This window comes from Uloborus diversus, chromosome 5, assembly GCF_026930045.1.
Source record: "Uloborus diversus isolate 005 chromosome 5, Udiv.v.3.1, whole genome shotgun sequence".
In the NCBI taxonomy this organism is placed as follows: Eukaryota; Metazoa; Arthropoda; class Arachnida; order Araneae; family Uloboridae; genus Uloborus; species Uloborus diversus.
Window position 1 is genome coordinate 121593286 of NC_072735.1, and position 17225 is coordinate 121610510.

Genomic DNA, 17225 nt, shown 5'->3' on the forward strand with positions numbered 1-17225 from the left:
TTTCTTTTTTTTTTTTTTTTTTTTTTGCTTTATTTTTATAATGAGATTGTTTCCTTCAGTGAAAAGTAGTACTTTTTGTCACTGAAATTGATAGAATAAGAAAAAAAAACATGAACCCAGAAAATACTTTCATTTTCCCAACAATTACTTTTAATTATTTTTTTTTTTTAATGTCCGATTTTAAAAACAAGGCGTGGTCTTGATGACTTCACAAATGATGCTCTTTGGCGCATCTTTCTACCACGTTTCCACGTTATGACTATTAAGAAGGGAATTAAAATTGCGCTCTACGCTTGCTATCAACCATATCGTTGCCAATATACGTGAGTAAAGATGCGAATAAAATATTTTACTCTGTGAATGGCAACACTGAATGGCATTTCATCATTTGTGATGTCATCGGACAGAAGCGTAAACAATGAAAGCGCAGCGATTTAAATAATTTTTTTTAAATATTAAACTTAAACAAATTATTTAAGAAATGGGCAGATCCTATGTTTTTAAGCATGTTTTTTCAGAAAAAAATACTTTTGAAATTTTGGAAACGACCCCATTGCCAAATAATTTTTGGAGCGATATAACTGTTTTTCGCAAGCAGTAGTTGCAACTTTTATACGGGACTAGTTTTACTTCAAAAATGTATGTATAGCCCCATTACTCCCCCGCCCCCCTCCCTCAAAAAAAAACACCCAACCCCTGGAATTTATTCAAATTTTGATGTCTTGAGTTTAAATTATGTTTTTTGCAATTACGCATTGCGATAATACCCTGCTTGTTGGGTTTCATGTTCCTTCCAATAGAATGAAGTGTAAATGTAGAGAAAAAAATCAAAATCGTCATATTATCAATGGTGTTTTTCTAAATTTGAAAAACGAGGTATATCCATAAAAAATAAATGTTAATTTGGATGGTCTAACTAAGATATATTTATCATGGATAATTTGCATCCTCACGCTTATTACGGTATTATCTTATTATTGATCTTAAAGTATACGAATTTACAATCTGGAAACATTAAATTTAGAGAAAGTTTTCTGTTTGAATTCAGCTTGTAGGGATTTTTTCTCTACAAAAGCGTGATTTTGAAAAAAAAAAAAGAATGATAGCAAACTACAGACTATTCGCAACTACGACGACGAAACTTCGTCTCTTTCAAAAAATATTGAAATTGAATTTATCGTCCTTATGGTAAGCTGAAAAATCAGAAAAACATCAACTACTGTCAAAGGTGGCTAATAAGCAATTCGTGATCGCTAAAAAAATATTCATCGAAAATGTAAGAAATTACTCTTTAAACTGTTCCACTGCATCCATCCGTAACATTCATTTTGATGTCAGTTTGTCAATTTTCTAAGTCGCTCTGTATGAACTCAGTGAGAGACTCTTCCTCTGATAAGAATTCCCCAATTTGCAGCAATCCGGAAACACGAGTTTTGTGTTTGACATTTCTGTCAAAGTTCCCCCGGAGACTTTTCTGGTGAATGACCAGGCCCCCCTGAGTACGTCATCTTTTAGGAGGAAGAGCAAGAGGACAGAAGCAAGGACAATCAGAAGGTTGGGAGAAAGAATAAGTAAAAGAAAGAGGAAAATTTCCTCGAACTCTGACCGAGAAGGAAAGAGAGTAACGTTCTCTGGAGGCTCACTTAAAGGTAATTGCTAAAGTTTCTCAGGATGACACTATTTGAAGGATCTTCTTTTCTGGATGATCGGAACGAATTGTACCTTGGATACTAGGCTACTGTTTTGCTTTTACTATTTGTAACGGGCTTTGTCATGGAAAGATTAAATAAAAACTTCGTTTTTTTTCTGATGCATTTTCAATTTTGAAAAGCTGTTTGATGCTTAGAATATAGTTGAAAATAAGTGTCATAATAAAATTAATTTAGCATGCTATTTTTTGTTTTTATTTTTATCGTTCTTCTGCATCTTAAATTTTGCGTAAACCTGTAAACGTTTACTCCTTTGATTATTATTTTTTTATTGCCTAAATTTTACAATTTGTAACTTTATTTAATCCTAGTTACTATTAAAATTCGACCTTTTTGTTTTTTATTTTCCAAATTATTATTGAAAAAAAAATCAAAAGATTCCAGATCTTGATCAGATCAAAGAATCTTACTTAAATTTGAGCTTACTTGTTTTTGAGCATTATTACTTATAAAATTATTAAATACTGAATATTTATGTAATATATTTATTAGTAAAATATTATATGTGTTTTCAATTTGAATTTGTTGAGATTATTATCGCTTTGTAGGGAAATAATGTGTAAAGTATAACAGCTCATAAATATTGTATCTAGTATAACTAAGTATAAATTTAGAATGTTAAAATTATCTACCGGAAGTTTAATTTAATAAATTGATGTGAGAGGTGAACATTACATGAAAATAATAAACTTTGATTGCAGTGTTGAACGTTTTCTGACACCGTTTTAACAAGTAAAATACTGGGTAGCATACATGTATACTATTTACTGCTTTAGAAGATTAAATCTAGCGCGGTTCAATATTCAGCTACATGTTTAAACCTGGGACGTCAAGTAGATACATTTTTATCTCTTAGAGCTAAAATTTTTTTGAAAAACAATAAAAGTTCCGCAGCATTCATCCTTTTCAAGGGAAGTTTAAAGTACATATGGAGCGAATAATTATCTGGTGCACAAAACTACAGCTAAACATCCATTTTGAATGTTCTTTAAAATCAATATGCAAATGAAATATCGGTGTTGCGTAATGAACATCATGAATTTACTTGGAATGGATAAAACTATTGATGTCTGAATATTCTTTTATTGTTCTGGATGCGTAGTGCATGTTCAACAGTCGCATTTTTTCGTTAAAAACTCTGCAAAAAAAAAAAAAAGTCGATATGACCATGATGACATTCTAAGCAAACTAAAAACTACGTAATAGCTGTCATACGTTCATTAATTTTGTTCCAATGCCATTATTTATAAGAATGTCACATTTTGAAATATACAAATGGAAAACCAATTACTTTCACTTTGTTTTTTATCATCCGTTAAAAGTTCTTTCAAGCAATGATTTCCGCACTATTCCATCATGTTCTAAACTTCCGATAATGTTTAATGTTAGATGTTTATTAATTTTATTCACTTTTTTAAACATGTGACATTTCAAGAAGCTTTGCTTATTTTAAATTTATTTATGGTCCATATTTATCGGAAGTTTTAGACCAATCCTTATAGGAGCTAAAAGTGTTACTCTAACGTAGAGAGATAAATGACTGCATTTGAAATTTGTCATTTTTCTTTTTTTGAATTTTGCTTTATTGTACATGTTCCTTTATTTGGTTTTCGCACTGAAAAATAAAGCGCTGAAAAACTCATTAAAATTCCAACATGTCCCTCTTACAAGTACGAAATAAAAGTCACGATTTTTCAAAAATCTCAAAAACACAACTTTACAGATACTGCACTTTATCTTCCCCACGCAGTAGTAGAATGACGTTCAAAGTGAAATAGCAGGGCAAAGTGAAATGGTGAAATATTCACACTGCTTTTAGAGCCGCCTATCTCGTAATATTATAGCTACGTTGTAAAACGTGTAGTATTATCCAGTGAAGTGAAACTACCTCTGAAAATCAAAGAATAGGATACTACAATAAATTTTCAAAACTTGATGCTCATATTGTAATATTTTGCTCTAAGTCAAAAAATTTTCAATTAAATTTTAAATAAAATGACTATGTTCTTGACTACTAACAGCTTTTACAAAATTGTTATCAACTGGTGTTAGTACAATGTTTATTTGTTTATTTTTTTTTTCTTTTTTTTTTTTTTAATGGTCTGCACAATTGGTCAAGTGCTTGCTTTGCAAAGTAAAATAGTTCATTTTATTTATTTATTCAGTTTTTTACTAAAACGCTTACGTATTCATTTATTAATTTGTCTATTCACTTTCTGTCATTTAATAATCCCCTTATATAAATATATATTTATTCCCTCACTTATTTACTTATTCATACAGTATTTTGTTAACTGAATTATTTTTCTCATTTATTAACTTATTTATTTTTTTATTGTTTTATTTCAATTTAGTCATATATTGTATATATTTAGTCATATTTCATCAGAAAAATAATTTATTTTTTAATTTTCCCCATGAAAATTAGAGGCCATTTTTTCGAGGTACAAATTTACTGCCAAAAATGAAAAATAATGCTTCAATGCACGTTTTATTATAAAATACAGAGTTTTTTCTATATGTATCTTAATTTTCAGATCAAATTACCAACTTTTTCATTTTGAAAAAAGTAAGCCATCTTAACTATTTCACTTTGCCACACATTTCCCTACTATAATCTTATGTGGCATATAATACACGTTTATAATTTACTTTTCTATTCCGAATATTGGCATGAAAAGCAATTTTCAGAAATGATCATTCAAATTTCACGCAAGAATTTTTTTAGTGCAATTTCAACAAATGTAAATATTTTTAAAACAAAGAACAGTATTTTGGTTAGTAAGTCAAATTTCTTTAGTGATGAAGAAACATATTGAAAATCTTAACGGATTTCACAGGGACAGTTTGAAGTATGATGAAATATAGCATATGCAGTTACGGTGGTGGGACACTCACCCAAAACATTGCGACACATTAATGGAAAACATCTTGAATGTTTTATCTCGTTCATTCAGGTACAAATGAAAATGTTTTGGGGGAGCTATTATACATATAATTCTCAGTACATGTTTTTCATCTATTGTTTATCATAGTTTTACATTACTTTTAAATTCTAAAACTGAGAACGGAATTGCAGAAAACCCAATAGTTTAATTTTTTACAGAAAATCTTGTTATTTCTTAGATTGAAGAATATTTCAGCGCTAATGACTTAAAAAAATGCAATTTGCAATGATTGGGATATAACATACACCGACCATATGTGTTAATAATTTGTAACGCATAATTTAAAATATTTTTTGCAGCGGATGAATGATGATGACTTATTCGTAATGGAAAAGCATATCTATACAATCGTTTCATATGAATTTAAATATGGAGTTTGAAAGAAACTTTGACGCGTAAAGTGAGCAGATAAAAATATAGAAAGTTTAGTTTATTTTTATATATTTTTTAAATTAAAATAGAAATATAACAATCCGCATCGTAGTTTCTACACTCTTATGTATTTTGCCTTAAATTTTGTCATCTGAACTTTACTTGTCTTCGTAAGGGATAATGCAGACAAATTTGTATCATTAAGCAAACACGATATGATTTGAAGCTTTTATAAACGTGTATAGCAGATTAAGCATTAAACACTAAACTAAAATGATGGGTAATAACGTAGATAATGAAAGATAACGCAGGTTCACGATAGTTACATTTCAAGAAAAGAGTTTAACTGTAAACAATTTTTATTTTGGAGAATATCTTAAGTAATAACTATTAGTTATCTTCGTCACTAATTACAATCAATTAAAATTCTCAAAGTTACCTCAAAAAATAATTTTTGAAACTAAACATAGCGCATTAAAAATAAAAAGAAAACAACGTTACATCATTGTTGATTCACAATTACTTTTTTTTTCTTTTTTTGTAGCCCAAAATCATAGTTTTTATTTCTTGGTTATGAGCCATTGAACCAGTCAACTAGAACAATTTCAAAGAAACATAATGTTGGGTGATATGCAAAGAAAAAAAATGTCTAAATTAGTGTCGTCATGCATTAAGATTTTTACGCAAATTACGATGAGAAATTTCTGCTTCAGTTTATTTAATATTAACATCATCGTCATCCCTCCATTTTTCCGCATCCCCCAAAGCTATCATCTTTAATTCAAAATTTTTCAAGCATTTAAAATCTTCCACCGTAGCAGCACCTGGGGTATGAAGATTTATGCCACGACATATACTTTTAAAACCACGGTTCGAGAACATTTTGGCTACATTCTCCCCTTCTATTAAATTAACGCATTGAGTTATTTGAAAAAAAAAAAAAAAACTCCTACAATTCAACAAACTTCCTGATGTTTGACTAATATGAAGAAATATCCATCTTTGAAATTTAAAATTCACGGAAATTCAGGCCAAACTTTTTCTTTCATTATTTATTAATGGTGTAAGTTTGGGTCTCCGACTCACATCTCCAGAGCATTCAGGCGCATTTTTAGATAATTTCTTTGGGGTAATTAGATAAAAGCTTCAAACTGGCTGGAGTGAAATGTTCGAATCAAACGAAGTGGGACCGTAATTACTTAAAATGTGTTGTTTACCACTTTCATATTGGCCATTAAAGTTTTTAATGAACCGAAAGTCTTTCCCCGACGTGACTGCTTTGCTAATATTCTTAGAAGTTGCCATTTTTTCTCGGTAAATAACCGCGATGTTCTGAGAAATATTTGCTATTTATTTCCGAGGAGTTTCCCACTTAAAGAAAGATCTTGCGCTCACATTTACTTTGTCAGATGTTCACATTTTACTTGATGTTTTTTTTTAGTTATTTGTTTATCATTGTTTGTTGCGGGACATGTTTATGTATTTTGTTTTCGTAAAATGTGTTTAGTTGTTTGCGTCAATACCATTCATAATTTCACAAAACATTTGATCAACTCAGCTTTAACATAATCCTATGGTAGCGAATATTTAAAAAAATATATATTACCTGATACGGATAAACGTTTTATCTTGTAACTAGTGGCACCCGCACGGCTTTGCCCGTAGTAGAAAATTAAAAGGTCATTTGGTTCGCCTGTATATTAACAAATAATGGGTGATGAATTTCTCGCCAATTTGCTATGTTAAATGGCTCGACCATGTTACGATTCCACGTTATGATGATTTCGTAATTTACTATTCCACGTTGTGATAGTTTGCTCGGAAAAAGTTTCTTAAAATTAGTACAGAAAAAGAACAAAACCGAATTTTTGAAAAATCGCTTAGAGGTGCACAACCCCATGCTACAAACTAACTTTGTGCCAAATTTCACGAATATCGGCCGAAAATCTCTGTGACGCGCAAAGCGACACAGAGTTCCTGACATACAGAGATCCGGACAGAGAGACCTTCAGCTTTATTATTAGTCAAGATGTAGATATGTGATACTATATTTATTTATTATTATTTTTTTTTAGTGTATCATTTCATAACTTGTTGTAAGAAAACTATTATGTTTTCACAAAATGTACTTACTTCTTTATGAGCTTACATTAGTGGTTTAGAATAACAATGATATACGTTAAAAATATTTTTAGGGATTATTCAATTTTATACTCTCAATTAAATCTGGCTTTGACATCACTCAAAAGTCATCTACAAAAGGGATCCAACTCAGTTTTAACAGAGTATAGCATAAGTTTTAAAAATATTACCATGTAAGGGTAAACGTTTTATGTAGTACGTACACATATTTTTTAATAGTTAATTTATCATTTTTCATTTATTGAGAGATATATGTATTTTGTTTTTGAAAAATGTGTTTACATGTTTATGACCTTACATTGGGGTCTTTTTGAATAACCTTGGTATACGCTACATAATCTTATTCCTGTGAAAATGTCAAGTTTGAACAGAATAACCGTCATTTTCGGGAAATTTAGATCCTTTAATTAAAAAATCCGCAGAAAACTTGAAGATTCCTGTAAGATTTGCAGATATCTGCAGAACATCTGCAGAATTGTTCAGTTATTAAAATTTGAAAGCACTACAACACTTTGATTCGACTTCTTTTGCATAAACAATTCAATACCATTGTTTTTGTAATATTTTTATCTGCATTTTTGTATATAACTATGAAGGAAACTGGAAATTTGGCAAGGATAGGTCAACTAAAGTTGGGCCATTGAGTTAACTGCAAAAACGCAATCGCATTTGCCTATATTAACTTAAAGGAAGTTTGTACCGTGACAGCCCTGATGCTTTATCTTAGTGCACATTACATGAAAAAAAATACACTGCATCATTTTATCTGGGGAATGTAATAGATCTGAAAATGGTATGGATACAAAATACAGTACAATTGGAAACAAACATACACTTAAAGGTGCATGACGCAGAGTGTAATATATTATGTTTGAAGTAAAAAACTCACTTAAATGAAGCATGAATAATCCATAAAATACATTATGTAACTATTTCAAATCTAGAATGAAGCATCACAGAAAAAAAAAGTTTAACATATAAAAATAAATCAATACGAGAGAGAACTAAACGTCAATCACGTGGACATCCGTATATATACCCATCATACCCAATGGATTAGAATACCGATGCCTACGTTGAAGTTCAGCTCTCTAACGACTTTCTTGTTGTATGTTGAGCTTTTTTTTTTTGCTGATAATGATACTCTCTTGTAGCCTTGAAATAGCTATTTGTTGCAGTTTCTGGATAATATGTGCTTTATTCCCATTTGTTGCTCACTTTCAGTACACAAAGCTTATTTGATCATCTTTTTTACTAATAATAACGCTCAAAGTCTCTTTGTCTGGAGGATGTCTGGATCTATGTGACGCGCATAGCACCTAGACCGTTCAGCTGATTTTCATGAAATTTGGCACAAAGTTAGTTTGTAACATGGGGGTGTGCACCTTGAAGCGATTTTTCGAAAATTCGATTTTGTTCTTTTTCTGTTTCAATTTTAAGAACATTTTGCATAGCAAAATTATCATAAAATGGACAAGAAATTGCGAAATTATCATGCCGTGGAACGGGAGAGTGAATCAACATAGCAACTGGCGAGAAATTCGTCATCCATTACTTGTAAATATAAAGGCGAACCGAATGACCTATTAATTTTCAACTACGTGCAAAGCCGTGCGGGTACCACTAGTTTTTCCTAAAATAGAGAATGATATAACTTAAATAAATACCTTACTGTCCAACCACGGTCTAAATGTAGGGGAAAAGTAAAAATTTGATGCGTGTGTTCCGCTAATTTGAATGTGACTGTTTAACTTACAGGCTAACATAGATCTGCAAAAGCAGACATCACTGAAAACTGATAAACGCGTCCATTTCCGGCTGTAAAACGGATGATTGCCTTTCCATACAGTCCGTGGTCAAACAATATGTTCTGTAATTATTTCGGTGCAGTGCACAAGTTAGAGTTGAAAAGCGAATGTAACTAATAAAAATGTATCTTATATCCATAGTAAAAGCGTCTTTCAGGATGCTTTAAAAATAACAAAGCTTATTTCATCATTTTTCATAAAATAGAGAGTGATATAACCTTAATAAGTACACTATGTTCTTTAATTATTTTAATGCAATGCAAAGGTAAGAAAAAAAAAAGCGAATGTAACAAGTAAACATTTGTCACAGTAAAAATCTCTTTTAAGATGATTAAAAAACAAAACGAATAATCAACTACTTATCCTTTTTTTTAACAGCAAAAATGCATGTAACGACATTGTTACAAAACGCAACTGCCCAAACACACTTAAAAGTTAAAATCCTCTATACATTCTCCATCCTTTCAGCTGCGCTAAACATGTGTAAAACTTTTAATTCTTCGCTTGGGAAGAGCAATAAACGTTTGAATTACGAGTCTAGTAAAAAAAAAAAAAAACTTGGTTTCCTAACTATAATATCTGCGAGTGCTCCAGGATCCCGGATTCGATTCGACTCAAGAGAATTCATTCTTCAGTAAGAGAATTCGTATTACCTGATGAAGATGCTCCATTGTAACCTTGAAATAGCTATATGTTGCATTTTCTAGGGTACTATATGCTTTATTCACGTTGGTTACTCACTTTAATCATATTTTAGTACAAAACTTATTTGACCATTTTTCTTAAAGAGAGAACGATATAACTTAAATAAATTCACTATGTCCTGTGTTTATTTCGATGCAATGCGAAGATAAGAGTTGAAAAGCGAATGAAACTAGTAAAAATACATCTTATGTGCACACTAAAAACCTCTTTCAAGATGCTTTAAAAAACAAACGAATATTCAACTACTTATCCATTTTTTTAACAGCAAAAATGCATGTAACGACATTGTTACAAAACGCAACTGCCCCAACTCAGTAAAAAGTAAAAATCGTCCACACATTCTCCATCCTTTCAGACGCGCTAAGCATGTGAACAACTTTTAATCCTTCGCTTGGAAAGAGTGATAACGCTTAAATTATGAGTCTAGTAAAAAAAAAAAAAAGACTTGGTTTCCTAACTATAATATCGGTGAGTGCTCAAAGATCCCGACTCGATTCGACTCAAGAGAATTCGTTCATCAGAAAGAGCATTCGTATTACCTGATGAAGATGCTCCAATGTAACCTTGAAATAGCTATATGTTTGCATTTTCTGGATACTCTTATTCACGTTGGTTACTCACTGTTTTCATATTTTAGTACAAAGCTTATTTGATCATCTTTACTAATAATAAAGCTGAAAGTCTGGATGTCTAGATGTCTGGATTTCTTTGACGCGCGTAACGCCTAGACCGTTCTTCCAATTTTTATTGAAATATTTGACACAAAATTAGTTTGTACCATGGGAGTGTGCACCTCGAAGCGATTTTTCAAAAATTCGATTTTGTACTTTTTTCTATTTAAATTTTACGAACTTTTTAACGAGCAAATTATCATAACATGGAAAAGTAAATTACAATAACATGGACGAGCAAATTATTTCAACGTGGACGAGCTAATTACCATAACATGGGCGAGCAAATTAACATAGCATATTGGCGCGAAATTTATCGTTCATTATTTGTAAATATATAGACAAACCAAACGACCTTTCAATTTTCTACTACGGGCTAGAGAATGATATAACTTAAAAAATCAACAATGTCCTGAAATTACTCCGATGCAATGCAAAGGTAAGAGTTGAAAAGCGAATGTAACTAGTAAAAACGTATCACAGTAAAAACCACTTTCAGAATGCTTTATAAATCAAACGAATAATCAACTACTTATCCTTTTTTATTACAAAAATGCAAGTAACGACATTGTTACAAAACGCAACTACCCACCCCAAACACTAAAAAGTAAAAATCTTCCATACATTCTCCATCCTTTCAGCTGTGCTAAGCATGTGAATAACTTTTAATCCTTCGCTTGGAAAGAGCGATAACGCTTGAATTATGAGTCTCGTAAAAAAGAAAGACTTGGTTTCCTAACTATAATATCGGCGAGTGCTCCAGGATCCCGGACTCTATTCGACTCAAGAGAATTCGTTCATCAGAAAGAGCATTCGTATTACCTCGCTTAAGAAAAGAGTGTTTTTCTTATGTTTTTTGATTGCCAAAATGGAATATCGGTCTCCTAGGACAGCCTTCGAAAACGTTAAAAAATATTTTGATTTTCTTATCTTTAACTCTTCTGCTGTTGCGTAAATTTTTATGTATTTTTTGAGTTTGGACGACTTTTTTCAAGCTTATGTTCATTTTTATTCGTCAGTCAGTTTTTAGTTTTTATCTAAAGAAAGGAAGTGTTTCATCATAGAAGATGTTTTCTTATTCTCATTTTAAAAAAATCTTCTTAAAGAAGCGTTCATAGCATAATTGTTTAAGCTATGTTTTAGACGATTTTCTGAAATATTTTGATATTTATATTTCGTTATATTTGTGTTTATCTACTTTTCGACAGCAATACGCTCATTTTAGTTAAAAAAATGGTAAAATACTAAGCAAATTTACTCTTAAGATTTGAAAAGTCTTTCTTTATGCGTGTTATACTTACAAATTAAATATATTTTTGTGTTAAGTTGGAAAATAAACTTTTATGTGTTTTTTCCAATGTAATTGACACGACTGGTTTTTTTTTTCTGTCTCTTTTTATTTCTTTTTTTTTTTTTGAGTGTAAAATTTAAAATGGTAAGCTGTTTTGGAAAAGTTTTCAAACAAAAAGTATTATTTTATATAGTCATCTACATTTAATGTTCAGAAAAAAATACAGTAATCCACTTTTACTCTGTAATTTTTGAATTTGGAAAAAACCACTGTAAGAATATTTGCGTTTTGCCAATTTTTAGCGAAGTATAACGGTCTTGATCTTAAATAAAAGATAGACTAAAAACGAGTTACCGAATTAAATTTATCAAAATTTACACATTTTAAAAGGGTTACTTTTTATTATATTAGCAGAAAGTAAACTAATCACATGTTTAATTGTTCAATTCTTCATTCAGGTTTTTAATAATGTCTTTAATTTTCAGTAGAAAAGAAATTTCTGCATTTTCCCCCTCTTTTGTTCTTTTCATATGTACAGTACGAGAGCATTAATTATCATGCATTCAGGCTCTTACAGTCATAGCTCTTCAGCATAACAGTCTCCCCTGTTTAGCATAACTAAATTTAATGACTATAATATTTGTTCTGTTAGAAATTAGTATAACTGGTTTTGAATGTTTCAACACCTAATACTGGTAACAGAAAAAAATCCATTGCTTAAGATTTCGTTTTCGTAAATGAGTTTCCATGTGGGACTGCCATGTGAATCTTGATTTGATTTCTATAATTATATATGAACGTTTGATATATGCTTATATTAAAGATTTATGCAATATTTTCTGTTCTATACCTCTATTGTACATCTTACAGAAAAAAAAAAACTCACAATTCTGTAGGAGTAGTGAATTTTGACAGAAACAATGTTAAGAAAATAAAACCTTCATAAAAATCTTACAGTAAAAACGTGCAATTTAGTACATAATAAAATACAGCTAAAATGTATATATTTTATACAGAACGCTTTGCACATTCAAATATTTGTTCAACAAGATACATTTTACGATCTTTTCCAATAAAACGACAGCAAAAAAATATAGAAATACTTTTGTATAGAAAAGAAAAAAAATATTTAAAACTTCTGATTGTTTACATTTTCAGATTTTTACCTATGTTTTTACCTGGAGTACATTTGATCTCCTTTTTACAGTACGCATTACGTGCGCATCTGTTTTTTTTTTTTTTTTTTTTTTTTTTTTTTTTTTTGAATGTATTCCTTGTTCTAACTGATTCTTAGCTGTTTGGGGAACAATCTTCAGCATCACTTTTCGCTATTTAGATTACTTACATACAGTGCATAATCGTAAACCTTACAACATCAAACATAAATGTGAAATTGAGCTCTATTTTCTAAAGAGATGCTCTCAAAGGGACCTCACAGCGATTCCCTTGATTTAAAGTGGGGCTGAAGGGGATAAAGGAAGAAGGAAAAAAAATAAAACTGCCTCTTCATTTTTGATTGCAAAAATGGGAAATGGGCCCTGCGGGAGAGAGGAACAGCACTGTCGCGTTCAGAAATGGAATATGGGCGAGAAGTGGTTTGTCCCATTACGAGGTTGCAGTAAAAGCGATTCCCGCGTATAATAAAATGGCCTCTGCCGCTGTTTGTCATTTGGATGGATTCTTAAAGCAGTTGAAGGCAGGACAGAGAGGAAAAGGGTACTTCGGGCAGCGAAACGGATTATTTTCTTGCATTTCTGCAAGTATTGTATCTTAATGGAGCGGAAGCTTTAAAAGGGCTGTGAAGCTCGAATTTAAACGTTTTTTAGAGCCCTTTGGTGCTGAGACAATGGCCCATCTCCGTTGTCACAGAGCTGCATCAGGATTTTAATTCTTTTAAGTTGATAGACTTGAAGTCAGGGATGATTTATTTTCGTGTCTTTTGTACGCCTTTAATGTGGATTGCAATCCCGGGAAACAGCGAGTGAAATGCATAAATACTTTTAAATGTTACTAAAAGCTTAAGTGTACTTTTATGCCTGTTGCAATGGCAGTACTTTCAAGATTTATTTCCTTGTATTTTGCATGGCTTTAATGTGAATTGGAATCCCGAAAAACAACAAGTTAAGCGCTTAATGCACACCACAAAAAGCTCAAATGTAAAATTACGTTTCTTACAATGACTATACATTAATATTTATTACATCTACTTTTTAAAAGTTACACCAATTTTGTTAAACTGTACAACTATTATTTCTTAAATTTAAGTTACCAAAAGTTGATATGATTTTTTTTTTTAGGTCGTAAAATTTTCTTTTCTGTCAACTAATGCTTTTTTTCTTCTTTTTTCTTGACAATCGACCCCAAATTCTTGAAAGAACATTCAAATTGCCCAACTTTTGCTCAATGTCAGAAGTATTTGATGGAATTTAGAAACCATTTCGATGCTTAGGAATAGACTCAGCTTATTTTCTTAAATCCTTAATAAAGAGAAAAATCGATAAGATTTTTTTTTTTGCAATATATCTAATATATCTATTTATATGTAGAAAAAACTACATTAATATTAGGGGAACATTCTGACTGCCCTTTTCATTATTGACAGCTAAGCTCTGCACTCTGTAGCTTTAAAGTTAAGCTGTCTCGTTCCTGTAAATATACTATATGAATTTAAAAAAAGGTTCTTTTTTAAATTTATACCTCAATTTTTTATTTTTACTATAGAAAGATATGAATGCATTTGCACGTCTAGAATTTTGAATTTAAGTATAATTTGATCTAGAATTTAAAAAAAACTTATTTTTTTTTAAATATTCACTTTTGTTCTTAAGAGTGAGGAATATACAAAACTTATTTCTTTTCTATTGGCATTAATAAAAAACAATTTGCTTAGAAATCTTTTTGTTTGTGGAATGGCACCTTTGAATTTTATTCTTCATTTTTAAAACTTTTACTACTGTAAGATAAACACACATCCGAATTTTGACAAAAAAAAAATTGAAATTTCTAAATAATCAACTATCCCAATACTTCCGTGAGAAGGTAACACACAGTATCTGCAGAAACGGCTTTTTGAGACAGTTGAAGAAAAACAGTTTGCATTCTATTCTAACAACTAGGGAAAGCTAGAATTCAACGTTTTTCTTCGTGCTTAATTTTCAGCAGAAACCAAATTAGCAAGCTTGTACAATAAAGCTAATGTATAAGAGATGACAAAAATGAGTTTAAAAAAATGAAAATAGAATAATTTGATGATATTGCTATTTACCTTCCAACGCAGACTACACATCTTACTGTGCTTGCAAAAGCTCTTAGACAATTGAATATAAGGCAATTCTGGTTTTATTTGAGACTATTTTTTTATTCTTGATTTTTTAATGACCATGCTCAATGTTAATTCTTTAACACACACAAAAAAGATATAATATATATTAAATATGTCCGAAACCGAGTGAAACTGATTTTGTTACTGTGTAGTCTTTTTATACATTATAAATGAAAGTTACTTGTTTAAAAATAAGTTTAGCAGAAAAATTTCAAACATATGGATGTAGTTAACGAATAAATACCTTTGTGCTGAAAATTCAAAAAATCAGTAATCCAACGTCAGAAAGCACAAATATTTGCAGTTTTTACTCAAAATGATAGTCACGGCTTACCTCATTGCGAGACAATTTAATTTAACACAACAGCGTTTATTTTAACAGAAAAAAATGATTATTTTTTGGCATAAAAACAAGTAATTTTCTTTTTAAAAACCTATATTTTTTTATCTTAAGTTAACTGCTTGTCAGATATTTGATGTTGTGATATACAATAAAATTTTATTTTATCAAATATCCCTACATCATATGAAATTTATTTACCATCTTATAGACAAGTTTCTAAGAGTATTTTAAAATGTCCCTAACGAAAGTCAAACTGCAAGAATAAAATAAATGTTATTTATTTATTTTGAACATTAAGTTTGTCATGAAAAGATACTTTTTTGTCTAAAACATGTTAAAACTCAGTCTTTTTTTTTATCCTTTTTCAGAAACTACTTAAGCAAGAAAAACTAAAGTTTGTGCTAATATCTTGCGTAAAATTTCCCATCATTTCTCTTGTACAGAGAAATTATGAATTATATGCTCTCCAATTCTTTGCTAACTTATTAATTACTAGCCGCCTGCGGCGACCAGCTGGTTCGCCTTCTTACGCCATTCGCCTTTCTATGCAAGCAGCCACCTACGGCGGCTGTTTGGCTAACTTGTCATTTACCTTTTTACTTCAAGTTTGCCGCCTTCGGCGGCTGTTTAAATAAATTTGACAGCAGTATTAATCAATCTATCTCTATCTTTTTTGTGTGCCATTCATATTTTTAAGCCAAGATTGCCGCCTTCGGCGGCTATCTACCCTTACGATCTATCTCTTAATTTTCTTATCCATCTCTATTTATTTTAACCTCCCCGTATATTTCCTAATAAGAACAAAGACCACTTAAAAAATGGCTTTTTTTATTCAAGTAGAGCAAAAAAAAAAAAAAAAAGTTATCCCCAAAATTCCCCGTTGTGTGCAAAAAGTAGCGTTTGACAAAGAAAAAAAATCTCGCTGTTTTTATTGAAATAAATGCGCATAACTATGAAATGTAGCCCAATATAGATACAGCAAAACTTCCAGTTTGGGCGGGGGGGGGATGGAAAAAGAAATAAATGCAATCCCTAAATAAAACAAAAAAAAGGGAAAGAAAAAAAGCAAGCACTGCCGTGGTCATCACTTCATAAAATGTAGAAGTAAACTATATAGGTAAAAAAATAAGATTAACATCTGTTTGCGATTAAGATTCCATCCTAAATATCGAACCGAAATCCAAATAGTGACGTCAGAGACATAAAAGATTGAAGAACGCTTTTTTTCGACCGATGCGTGGAAAGACGTGATGTATTCAGCATTAAAAAAATTGTAAAAAAAAAACTATTGCGTATTTTTAAGAACTTTTTTCTTTTGAAGAGGGCGAAATGTTTTTACTATTACCAACTTAAATTTTAGAAATGAGACTTTGATACTTCTCGCAGGATGATATTAGAAAAAAATAAAACCCAGGAAAGAATGCAAATTAAAGGTTTTTTCAAAAATTCATAAAAAATATAAAAACTGCTCTATCTTCAAAATTTTTTCCTTCATCATATTTGAAATTAAATTTCCTACACTATAGTACAAAAAATATTTGTGTGGTGCGATTGGTTCGGGGTCTGTGAGGTAAAACGTACTAAAAAGTGCCAAAAAACACATAAAACATTAAATAACTTTTTTTATAATTAAAATTTCAAAAATCGAAGCCCGAGGTGCACATCTTCGGCAAAAACTGCAACAGTATACCAAATTTCATCTTTCTAGGCCTTACCGTTTTCCCGGGAAGCGCGCCACACACACACACACAAACATCTTATTTTATTATATGTATAGATTATCCTGCTATTGGTTCGGAATATTAGTGCGAAACTGCTAGCCACCTAGATATACATAATTTAAAAACAGAAACTGTTAAGTTTTAAAATACATATCCCGAAATAATTAAAACTTCTAAAAATTAACAGATTCGT